At 43.0% G+C, this 12,572-nt stretch overlaps 1 protein-coding gene across 2 annotated transcripts in view; it reads right to left on the reverse strand.

Moving 5' to 3' along the window:
- ARMH4 (armadillo like helical domain containing 4) overlaps positions 1–5,518 on the reverse strand; it is a 119,258-nt gene extending 113,740 nt beyond the window's left edge. The window contains exons 1-2 of one of the 2 annotated variants that reach the window (XM_045069897.1): positions 5,381–5,502; positions 4,697–4,873 (exon numbers count right to left, since the gene is read on the reverse strand). The gene's annotated coding sequence lies outside the window, so the exon portion shown is untranslated. Of the gene's footprint in view, positions 1–4,696; positions 4,874–5,380 lie in introns of both variants that reach the window. The other variant, XM_045069901.1, reaches the window with a different exon arrangement.
- Between the last annotated feature and the right edge of the window lie 7,054 nt (positions 5,519–12,572).

Genomic DNA, 12,572 nt, shown 5'->3' on the forward strand with positions numbered 1-12,572 from the left:
TACAGTGCAGAATCTGTTTCCTTGTCGAGTCTTGGCATACTCAGGTTACAAAGACAAATGAAAGACAACATAAAAAACAGACTTAGTCACCTTGTTAGATTTAATAATCATGGGTTTTTGAAACACTTGGTCAACTTTTTTTCCAACTAAAATGTATATTATTGCTCAGTGTATTACCAAAATGTAGACCCAAGGGGAACCAGCACAGGAAAACATTCTCATCAGTGACAAAGCTACATTTTTCAAAGGAAACTGAATTCCACATACAATAGAGAAGGAACGTGAGCATTGCCATAAGAGTACTCCAGACACAGGAGGCCTAGAGAGTATGCCAAAAAACTGGTGACAAATTGCCTGATATTTCCCTCTTCTTGAGATAAACACAAATACCATAAATACCAAAAGGTTTGGGGAAGAAAGCTGCCTAATCTTAGATTTTTCACTGTCTCCTGGAAAATACTTGCATGCCACCTCAGACACTCTATCTTCTTCACCTAAACTTTGGTTTCATCCTGAATTCTTCTCCACATTCTAGATTCACAATCTCTGTGGATACCTCCCTCATAATATCTCTTGATACTCATCACCTCACTGATGGTTATTATTTTAATGGCCTCTCAACTGATGATCCTGTCCAGACTCTCTCCTCTCCAGCCCATTTTATACAATCCAGATGGTTTATTCTTTTTTTTTTTTTTTAAGATTTATTTATTTGTCAGAGAGAGAGCACACAAGCAGGGGGAGCAGCAGGCAGAGCAGGCAGAGGGAGAAGCAGGCTCCCCGCCAAGCAAGGAGCCCGATGCGGGACTCGATCCCAGGACTCCAGGATCATGACCTGAGCCAAAGGCAGTGGCCCAACCAACTGAGCCACCCAGGCACCCCCAGATGGTTTATTCTTAAGAATAAAAATGACAATAATCAATCAAAAATGGCCACCATTTGGAGGACGCTATGTGCCAGGAGTTGAGTGCCTTATGTAAACTACCTTATTTAATCCTAACAACCACCTAATGAGACAGGCAATACCATAATCTCCATTTTTTTGTTTGTTTGTTTTAGAGAAAGCTACAAGCTTATAGAGAACAATTAACTTGCCTATGTGGTCATGTTTGTTTTTGAACTTGAAAATTCTTTTTTTTTTTAAAGATTTTATTTATTTATTTGACAGACAGAGATCACAAGTAGACAGAGAGGCAGGCAGAGAGAGAGAGGGAAGCAGGCTCCCTGCTGAGCAGAGAGCCCGATGCGGGGCTCCATCCCAGGACCCTGGGATTATGACCTGAGCTGAAGGCAGAGGCTTTAGCCCACTGAGCCACCCAGGTGCCCCGAACTTGAAAATTCTGTCAGACTTCCAGTTCTCTCCCTTTGCCAAACACATCACTGAATGCCACCAAATTTCCAACTGCCAAGGTCCATATCTATAATGCAACCCCACACTGCTAGTGCCCTGTACAAACCATCACCGGCTTAGTAGATTGCCCTTCCGTGCCACGTTCATTTCAGGCTCCCAAGTTACGCTCACAAGACTGCAGTAGCCAGAAGACTCCCTTCTTCCCTACCCTGGGTATCCAAACCCTGGCCCCCAGGTCACATCCTGTTTACTAACTGCTGGCACAAATATAGCCTGGCCCAGTCTCTTCCCACCCTTCTCCCAACTTCTCTAGCACAAATCATCAGATCTGTAAGAGTTTGCTCTTTGCATGCAAACACTGGGTTTTCACTTCCTTTGTTTGCCATATATTTACTAATAATGGTAGGCACAAAGAAGAGGTGTTCAATACATATTTGCCGGAGTGAAGCAAAAATAAATAACCCCTTACGAATGCAAAAAAGGATGTTCAGAGTCTCCACTTTAAGGAGATTTCCAAAGACATGCCATGGTTTATCTATCTCTAACTATGTTTTGTTCATTACCTGGCCAGTTTTGGCTACTCGTTCAATTTATCATTTTAGTAATAGTAATAACTACTTGTATTCTCATTTCTGCTGTATTTTAGGTTTTCAGGGTTTGTTTCCTTAAAAAAAAATCAATCAACAGTTACAAGTGACAAGTCTCAGAGCTTCAAGTTGACTTGCCTTCCACTGACCATCAATCACATCTTTTAAAAACCAATTAATGATTCTTCGCTTGAGGAAGGAAAAAGAAACTCTTCCCCTTCTTTGTTTATATTCTAATCATCTTTCCATTTTGTACTTTTCCTGATCCTCAATAATTAATTTTTCATTGTCTTACCTTTCCTTTTTTTAATCTTTAATGTCCTCTTGCCAATGCTATTTCATTTGTCTAAAGCTGAGTTAATCAAGATTCTGACTCTATCAACCCAACTGTGGTACACAGCATTACAGCACCCCTTTTCTGATTCACTGTGCTATTGACGATTGTCACTGGCCTAATATATTGGCTCTAAGACCATCTGGCCCCCGTCATTTTTCACTATAAATTAAGCAGCGGGAATGACAGATGATCCTTTCAACAGCATGTTTGGCCACCGTGGAAGGAGGTAGAAGAGAGTAACCACAAAGAAAAGCATAGTTCCCCAGGAGGAAGCAGCATCAGTGCTGACAGGGAAAAGGGTAAGTAGGCTGGGGTCAAGAAGGTTACACTGGCAACTACCAGCAAAGTGCTCTATCATCTCTGCAGACCACAACAAAGTTCTACATACTCTAAGCCCAAGAGCTTTGTTTTCCACAATTTAGTAATGGAGACAAATGAAGATGTCTGCGCTTATAGCCCCTAGTGCATCATCCTATCCCTGGGAAAAGAAGCTGAACTGAAGATTTAAATATTGGCTTCAAGTTCCAGCTCCACCTTGGGCAAACCATGGAAATTCTGTTGCTCTGTTGCAAAGTGGAGGTGACAATGTTCATTCTGTTTCTTTCAAAGGGTGGAAAAGCAACAAAATGTGATAGCAGACATGAAAACAGTTTGAAGAAAAAGTTTTAAATGCCATTCAATTTAAGACATATTAGTGTGATACTGGCATACGTTACACTCAAGCTTCAGAAATGTGAGCAATTTAAATCATACAGAACATCCTTTATTCCCCCCCTTAGATATTTCCACGGAGCTTCCTCTTTCAGCTTTTCCTGCTGACAAAATGACCGAGGAATTGCCTGATGTTTGCAGAATCCCATCCTAATCCATATTGGTCAACCATCCATCACACAGTTCTTTTCAATGACCCAATTTGACATTTCATTTCTGTTCTTTGTGGTTCACAAACCTCATCTGCTTGACAAGATCTCTAAGTACTAGCTGGCATTTAAACAGAAAGTCATCACCAGGTAGACATTTCATGGAATAAACATAATATGTAACATTTCAAGATGAAACTTGATTCAGATACTTTTCTTATAATCACCCAGTAAATACAATATGGAAAAAACAGAACTGACCATACATCTTTTTTTTTTTTTTAAAGATTTTATTTATTTATTTGAGGGAGAATGAATGAGAGACAGCATGAGAGAGGAGAAGGTCAGAGGGAGAAGCAGACTCCCCAGGGAGCTGGGAGCCTGATGCGGGACTCGATCCTGGAAGTCCGGGATCATGACCTGAGCCGAAGGCAGTCGTTCAACCAACTGAGCCACCCAGGCGCACGACTATACATCTTAATTAGGGAATGAGTTTTCATCCTACAGAGATTAAACCCAGCTTCCCTATGTGCAGGGGAAAAAAAAATTTTTTTTCAATGAATAAAAAATGCAGTTCCATACACAACTTTCCAGGCAAACGTCTGCTAGATATAAAGAATGACGTATACCTTTAGTTGAAAGAGTAGAAATTTTCTACAGCAGATAAACCTGTCTTCCTCTTTTGATTCTATGCTTGCCTTAAACCACTTCTGTAATAACAAATTACGATATTGAAAAGTCTAGCAAGAAACACCAGAATATAATGGTAAGAAGCCTCCTATGAAAACAAGGACAAATCCACATCTCCCTAATTGGCTCTGTTGCTGTAGCTACCTCAGACTTAGTGAGTCTTGGGAGTTTTGTGAATAAACATAATATCAAGTCTGCTGCTTAAGTGTTTGTCTCATTATTAAGACAAATATAACAGCTCTACCTTAGTCATAAGAATAATCAGACCACTCAAATCTCTACTGTGTGTAAAAGCAACAGTGCTGTTATACTGGGAAATCGCACCCCAGTTTTGAGTTTCTTTCAATAGATGCTACAGAAGGCTTCAGCCGGCAAGTGAGCAGAAATCAATGACTTTACACACGCTTGGCTTCAACAATTCTCCTTGGAGTCCAACAGTGTGATGAAGGAAATACACAAAAAGAAAGGGAGGCATGCAAATTCTGACCACACATTTTGCTTCCTACAGAAGCAGTCCTTCCGAACTCTATGATTGGTTTTGTGAACCACTCCTGCTCCCCCTTAAGTTTCTACCTAAAACTTCCAAAGAAAGAATGCAGCCACTTTAAAACATCCTCTCTCCTCTCCTGCACATCAGCTCTGCACTGAAATTAGGTGCCAAGATCCTAGCAGGCCCTCGAGCCCAGCTGGGGAAGGCACAGATTTCTCATCTTTGAGAACTCCAAAGTCTTGAAAGTCCTAGATTTTGTTCACCCCGGCTGCCTTCTGCCGCTCACCAGCCAGGGCTTCCATATTTGTTACCTCAAAGGTCGGGTTCTGTCCGTGACCAGGACCCACGTGCGGTATCTGGGCACCTCTAGGCGACACCTACCAACCATTCTGCAGTCTCGGGCAGAGCCTGACCTCCTCCGTGTCTAGCCCACAGGCCCTCTCTCCAGTTAAGCGACCTTTCCAAGCAGCATCCTCCCGCCGCGTCCTGGGGGACTCATCAGGGTCTGAGCGAGGAGGTTCCGTGACATCTCTGCGCTAAACGCTCAACTGTTGGTTTCTGCAAAGTAGCAGAACACGTTTCGGTGACCACTGCTCCTCGGCTGCCGGACACTGACTGGCATCGGGGGCATGACCATGGATGCTCTGAAAGGAGCAAACCCGAGTCTTCAGGAACTTCACCACAGCCGTGAGACGGGGAGGGGAGGGAGAGAAGAAAGGAAAGCCCACACAAAAGCAGCCAGCCCTGCAAGCCCCGCCAGCACAAAGGCCCGCGCGCTGGTGCGGAGCCGGGAGGCTGGGCTGGAGCGAGGAGCGCGGCGAGTCCTTCGAGGCCTGCGCGCCGCGCGGGGCGCGCCCCGAGCTACCCCCGCGCACCCCGCGCCGGGGCGCAGCGTTCCGGTGGGGGCTCCGGACGCACGCTTGGCGCGCCCGGGGCTGCCGCGCTCCCCGGACCGCAGCGCTCCCGGGGCGACCCCACGCCGCCCAGGGCTCCGGCTCCGTCTCTGCCCCGAGCCGCGTCTGCAGGCGCGGCCGCCCGAGCGCGGGGAGTCGGGCCCGTGCTCACCTGTGCGCCTTCAGCGGAGCAGCGCGCGGAGGAGAGCGGTGGCGCCCGCGCTGGGCATCCCCGGCACGGCCCCTGCGGCGGCGGCGGCAGCGGCGGCGGCGGCGGCGGCTCCCTCAGCCGTCTGGGACGCCAGGGGGAGGACGCTTCGCTTTGTTGCTTATTCATGAGGCCACGACGGGAGCTGGGGATTGGGCGGCGGGAAGATGTGCCCGCCCAGCCTCCGCTGGCACTGACACCCGATGCCGTTGCCTCACGCCCCTCTGCGCCCACTTCCCCGCCTCCGCTCCCGCGCCCGGGCCCAGTCGGGGTGGGGCGGGGGTGGGAGGGGGTTGTCCCGCTGCGATCCCGGCTCCTGGGACCCCGCCGGAGACCCCCCCTGCCCTGCTGTCCCTCTCGGAAGCCTGGGCTTCTGCGGCGGCACTCCCTTAGTGCGTTCGGCCCGGAGCACCGTTTTCGCTGGAAGAGCCCGAATTTCTCTGGTGCTCGATTAAGGCGAAGGATGCACGTCGGAAGCTGCAGGATATTATTATTAAAACTGTTCGGTTTAGGCGTGCCCCTAACTAGAATCGTGTAAAGAAGCCCCAAAGTATTGCCTTCTCAGAGAAGTTAAAAGTAAGTGCTAACTAGTAAGTATGGTTTATCGTGCCCTTACTCCTTCCAAGAACAATGCTAGGTGCTGCCTTCAGCGCCAGCTCAATCTACTCAGATAACCCTGAAAGAAATAATGGTAATCCCCATTTAACAGGAAACGAAGTTGAGGCTGGAGGCTGTGTGAGATCTTTCAGCTAATGTGGCCACCAGGAATTCGTGACCCCCATCTTTGATTTTGTCAGTGATTCAGTTTACTTTTTCCGTTAACTCTCATTGTGGGTAAAAAGGTCAGGAATCCAAAGGCCCTTTATAGACCAACCCCCATAGAACCCGCATTTGCAAAGCGCTTTTCACATCATTATAACTTTTTACAGACATTATCTCCTGTACTTATTAATTCCCTTCTTTACAAAAGCTGTCTTGGTCCTGTTTTGTAGTAATTTGTAAACACCCTCAGGACCCAGCAAGATCTGGTTTATCTTTGAACCCACACACCTAGCACAATCAGAGATGCACTGTTATCTTACACCATTGCACCTCTCTTTAGAAGAGATTATCTTTGTCAACAAATAGTTGTTGAATGGAATGTGATTGAATTGATTTGAATATATAAGATCTGTTTTATGTATATTCAGTGTAATACAATATAATACATTATACTGTGACCCGCCCTTCTACCTGATTTCAGTACCCACCAGGTGGATAAGCCATGCTCTCAGCCTGACCAAGTTGTGTTTCAACATTTTATTTTTATTTCAGGTGTTTGGAATTTATACCACATCTCACACAAACAATCTTAGTAGGGTAATATTCCCACCTAGACAGACCACAAAATTGGGTCTACTTGACCCAAATGCACATAAATAATAGTACTAATAAATAACAACCTGACCAATCAGGTTGAATCAGAGGACCAAACAGAATAGGAGAAGACAATAAGAGAAGTTATTTCCGGCTACCCAGGCATCGAAGGCCTGTCTTATATCATATTTGAAATATCCAAAGTTTCTTTGAAATCTACCTGCCTCCCACCTTGCATCCCTTTCTAACATACTAGTGTTGTCCTTTTGAAACCCACAATACTGAGTCCCAAAGACATAGCTCTGCTCCCCAGATTTGCCTTACACTCAGTTTTCCATTCTCAAAAATTACCCTTCTCCCATAGTAGAATTCTTATTTTCCTTTTCCTCCATACAGTCATTCAGCTATATAGTGAAAGTGATCTTATTGGAACTCGTTTATACTCATCCTTTATCGTTCCCCAAATGGTTTGTATTGCTGTAAACAACTCTGATTCATGCAATTTATCTCAACAGCTGCTATTGGTACATGACAGTGGTAATAAGACCCACTCTCCCACCCCAACACACACACTAATCATAAATCAGGGAAAGCTGTATCTAAAAGTCAGATCAATAAATCCACTCACAATGAATCTTAGCCTTTTATGGGTGAAGCAAGAAATTGTGTGTTAAGAAAATCTGGGAACACCCAGAACTCCAATCAAAGTAATAAGAAAGGAAGCTCAGAAATGAAGTTTTGGTGTTCCCAGATTTAGTAAATAAAAATAGAGAATGTCCTCCCAGTATTTGGGACATGTTTATGCTAAAAATATTATTAATCTGAAATTCAGGTTTCGCTGAGCATCCTATATTTTACCTGATAAACTTTGCAGTATTCGATGATTACTTCATCGTGGCTGGTAAAAGCCTTTGTGTCAGAAAGGAATCGGTCACATGTAACAAACAACCACATAACCAACCCCAAGAGCCAGGAGTGGACAATATCCATTCAAATACCATCTGGAAAGGAGAGTCTTGGCAATGCAGCCTTGAGCATTATGGTGTCCTTGATAAGGCTATCATTAAACTGGGCAGAAGTGTTTCACAGTGTACCAACTAATTCTCTTTACTCGGATTCCCATGTACCAAGTAACTACCTGACAGCTTGATTTCCCATGTGTAATGCCACTAGGACACAGCTGGAATAAATATATGTGAGCTGGATTATGTATGTATGTTTGTAACAAGTCTGCTTTCAATGCCCACAAAAATTGGGTTTCTGGCCTTGCAAAAGCGAGAAAGAGACCCTGACTGGAGCTGACGTCACCAAGATAAGTACCACTTAAAGACTCACATAAAGGCACTTGAAAACCAGCTGGCAGGACTTCCCCAGACTTCACCACTGTTTCCTGAGGATGTTTTTAGTTTTATTTGTTTTGTTTTATTTTCATTTGAAATAACACGAGCAACAAGCACTTGAGGCAACAGAACAAAATGAAATGAAAGAAGCATGTGAGGAAAAATCTTCCTGAAAGGCTGAATTTACCTGGAAATCTCCTCACAACTGTTGCTCTCTTTCCCTGTGATTTTCCCTCCCTTTATTTCTGAATTCTGTAAAACTCCTTCCTTGGATCTGTTGTTCTTATAGATTCCCAAGACACCCAGCAAAGAGGTCTGGTCATGGAAAGAGAACAGGAGCTGCTGTATAGAGTAGAAGTCATTTGCCAATTACATATTTAAGTCTTCACTACAAAAGGTAGTCTTTTGGGGCACCTGGGTGGCTCAGTCGTTAGGCGGCTGCCCTTGGCTCAGGTCATGATCCCAGGGTCCTGGGATAGAGGCCCACATTGGGCTTCCTGCTCAGCAGGAAGCCTGCTTCTCCCTCTCCCACTCCCCCTGCTTGTGTTCCCTCTCTCTCTCTGTGTCTCTCTCTCTCTGCCAAATAAATAAATAAAATTTTAAAAACAACAACAAAAAAAGGTAGTCTTTCCTTTCTGACCTGCCTACAAGTTTACAAACACAAGCTTCTCAACATCTCCCAATGTTCCCTGCCCAGCTACTCTCTGACTCTAGCTGTGTTGGAGATTTCCCAGCCGCTTTTAATTTTTTAAGTTGAAATTCCCAGGAACAGATTTCGGTGTGAAATAGTCTTGCTAAGAATATTCCACTCACTCTGGGTATTCAATAAATATTTGATGGTTGTGGTGATGATGATGTAAATAATGGTAACAATGGTAGAATCAGTTTTATTAACTCTGATAGCTGTTTTCATTGCAACCAAAATTCTCAGAATACTTGACATGACCTACTTTGCTGCTAATGAGCTTAGATTTTTACCTCACACTAAATTATGTCTTTAGTATGCCCTTTATTGGAAAAATGGGGAAGTAGAATAAATCCGATAAGAAAATCATTTTCGTGAAAGAAAGCTTTGGAACAGCAAGTTTATATACACTGTAGTTGCTTTTTTTTTTTTTTTTAAGATTTTATTTATTTATTTGACAGAGATCACAAGTAGACAGAGAGGCAGGCAGAGGGAGAGAGAAAGGGAAGCAGGCTCCCTGTGGAGCAGAGAGCCCGATGCGGGGCTCGATGTGGGGCTCGATGCAGGGCTCGATCCCAGGACACTGAGATCATGACCTGAGCTGAAGGCAGCGGCTTAACCCACTGAGCCACCTAGGCGCCCCTACACTGTAGTTGCTTTTAACTGTTAATAGCCCTCTATATTTATCTATTTTTAAATCTTATTATCGAACACCCAAATGAATCTTCCTACTTCTCTACTCTCCCCAAGAAGCCTTATCATTGTAGAAGCAGAATATTATATGCTTTACATTCCCTACTTTTGAAAATCTGTTATTTTCAAAAATAATAATAAAATAAAATCTGTTATTTTCCATATTCTCTTATTGTTAGATTTTTTCGAGCCCTGAACTTTCTGATTCAATTCTAACAAATGGAATTTTCTCTGTTGCCTTTAAAAAGCACGATAAGAGAGGAAAGGACTACCCATGTGGTACAAAAACAAAATTTCTAACAGTACAGACCATTTAAACAGAAACTTTTTAGATAAAGTCAAGGGTGAAAACATTTACAAGAAAGCAATCTTATCCCTTTTTTTCCTAGCCATAAGTAATGTCCTTGTGAGACTATAAAAATTTTTTTTTAATATTTTATTTATTTATTTGACACAGAGAGAGAGAGAGAGCGTGAGAGCACAAGCTGGGGAGGGGGGCTATAAAGTGAGAGGGGGAAGCAGGCTCTCCGCTAAGCAGGGAGCTGGATGTGGGGCTTGATCCCAGGACCCTGGGATCATGACCTGAACCAAAGGCAGACACTTAACTGACTGAGCCACCCAGGTGCCCTGTAAAAATTCTTTTTAAGAGATGTGAACATCAAAGGCCTAATATACCCTTTAATCTTAAATGAATTGGCCATTGTGAATAACTACATTCAAAATGACATTTATAACTCTAGAAAACCTATGAATTATTTCTCACGCTGTCAGACAAGAGTCATCTCCATCCTTGTCTCTTTTTTTGTATGCCTAGTGATAAATAAATCAGTGATTTTAATAGATTCCTTATCTTAAATTATGAGCATGAGATAATTATTCCTGATTGAATGGTATACATTATCTACAGCCTATGTTACAGAGAAAGCTCGTTTACTCTTCTCAGCCTCTACTAAGGATAGAATTAAAGAGAATGGTTTTACCAGGCAGGACAAAGCTCAGGCCAGAAGAAGCACTCTTACCAGAGAAAGTTCTTAGAGATTGGAAAAGGTTAGTAAAAGAGGTTATATAGTTTCTTTGGTTCTAGGTTTCTAAAAAAGGATTCATTTCATTCTGGCTGGGGTTCCTGATGAAACGTTGTTAGCTCCCCCAACAAGGAAATTATGGGAATAGTTGTAAATGTGGGGAGGCTACCACATATATGTACTGCGCCTAACTGCATTATTGTTAATTATCTGCCTTCCAACAAATGGTTATTTTACTTTCTAAATATCCAATGCAGGTATTAGCATCATCCTCAAAATACACAAGAGTATATTCGATCTACAGCACATGGTGGCAAAGCAGAGAACAGGATACTCTCAATGGAATGTCAGCCCCATTACATTGAAGATGTCCTGGAGGCTCTTAACCAGAATAAAACCAATAATCTGAACAATGGTTTAATAAGATTTAAAGGGGGCCTGGACATCATTGCCAAAAAAAATTAAAAAAGACTTTCCTTCACTATAGCACTCAACCTTCTGCTAAAATCCCAGCCTCTATACATTTTGGCTGATTCTTCCAGCCAAACTGTCTTAGATGAGAGCAGAATTACATGTGTGGGGCACCTGCGTGGTTCAGTGGGTTAAGCCTCTGCCTTTGGTGCAGGTCATGATCTCAGGGTGTGGGATGATTGAGCCCCACATCAGGCTCTCTGCTCAGCAGGAGATCCTGCTTCGTCCTCTCTCTCTGCCTGTCTCTGCCTACTTGTGATCTTTGTCTGTCAAATAAATAAAAATAAAATCTTAAAAAAAAAAGAATTATGTGTGTGTTTCATAGTCATGAAGCAACAAGCAGTGAATCATTGAATGTGGGCTATGCAATTATTTTAGTATTGGCTTTAGCCCCATGGTCAGTCAATAAACAAGTGTTTTTGTTTTGTGGAAAGTGTGTGGTGTATGTGGAGATACACAGGTGAACTCCACTCTCTTCGCACATCTTGAATTTAGTTGAGAGGCAAAGGCTATACATACATATGTATTACCAATAATACATAATATAAAATTTCCTCATAGGCTTCTTCCAGGACCTAAATGTAGTACACATTTTTTAATCCTCTTTTTTCACTACACTACTACAGAGAGGAACTATCTGATAAAGCCTACGTGGAAAGTCTGCGTCTTAATATAGTTAGTACATGTGTTATGTAACCATCTTCCTTTCCCCCAAAACTATAAGCTCTCTGAATTGAGACAGTGTGTTTTATATAGTCTCACATCTCCCACAACAACTATGTCTGTGCCTTGACATAGCAGATGTTCAAGAAAGTATTTGTTGACTATTTAATTACGGCCATAAGCTTATTACCAAAATAAACATAGGGATGCTCACCATTTCACCACTATGAGGCACAAACTGAATACTACTAACATAGGAAGGAAGTTTGATGAACTTCAGAATTTGTATATTAATCTCATACAAATTGGGAAGATATAGTCCAACATAAGTGGCTTTGAGACTCGGGGTTTAATTATTTTTCACATCCTATGAGAAGGGGTTAACCCATCTACATAAATGTCCTGTCCGAAGCCAGAGAACTGAGCCAACTGATATCTCAAGCCCCCTTCTTTTTTTTTTTTTTAAGATTTTATTTATTTATTTGACAGAGATCACAAGTAGTCAGAGAAGCAGGCAGAGAGAGAGGAAGAAGCAGGCTCCCCGCTGAGCAGGGAGCCTGATGCGAGGCTTGATCGCAGGACGCTGGGATCATGATCTGAGCCAAAGGCAGAGGCTTTAACACACTGAGCCACCCAGGCGCCCCCTCGAGCCCCCTTCTAACCACAAGTCTGCAATCCTTGTCATTGGTAAAGTTCACATTTATTTAAAAAGGAGTTGCTTGTGAACAAGAAATACCCTGCATGTGAGATTTTTTAAAAAGAAGAAAAAAAAACTGCTTCGAGCTGAATCCAGGACTCCTATTCCATCAAGGCTCAGATCCTTTGAAATAACCAGAGCTATGTGTTTTGTTTTATTTATTCTTTGTCAAGACCTACAATAGAAAGTGGACATAAAAGACGCATTTTGCAGAATCAGTTCAAAGCAA

This window comes from Mustela putorius, unplaced genomic scaffold (genome assembly GCF_011764305.1).
Source record: "Mustela putorius furo isolate JIRA1106 unplaced genomic scaffold, ASM1176430v1.1 tig00000129_pilon_pilon_pilon, whole genome shotgun sequence".
Taxonomy (NCBI): domain Eukaryota; kingdom Metazoa; phylum Chordata; class Mammalia; order Carnivora; family Mustelidae; genus Mustela; species Mustela putorius.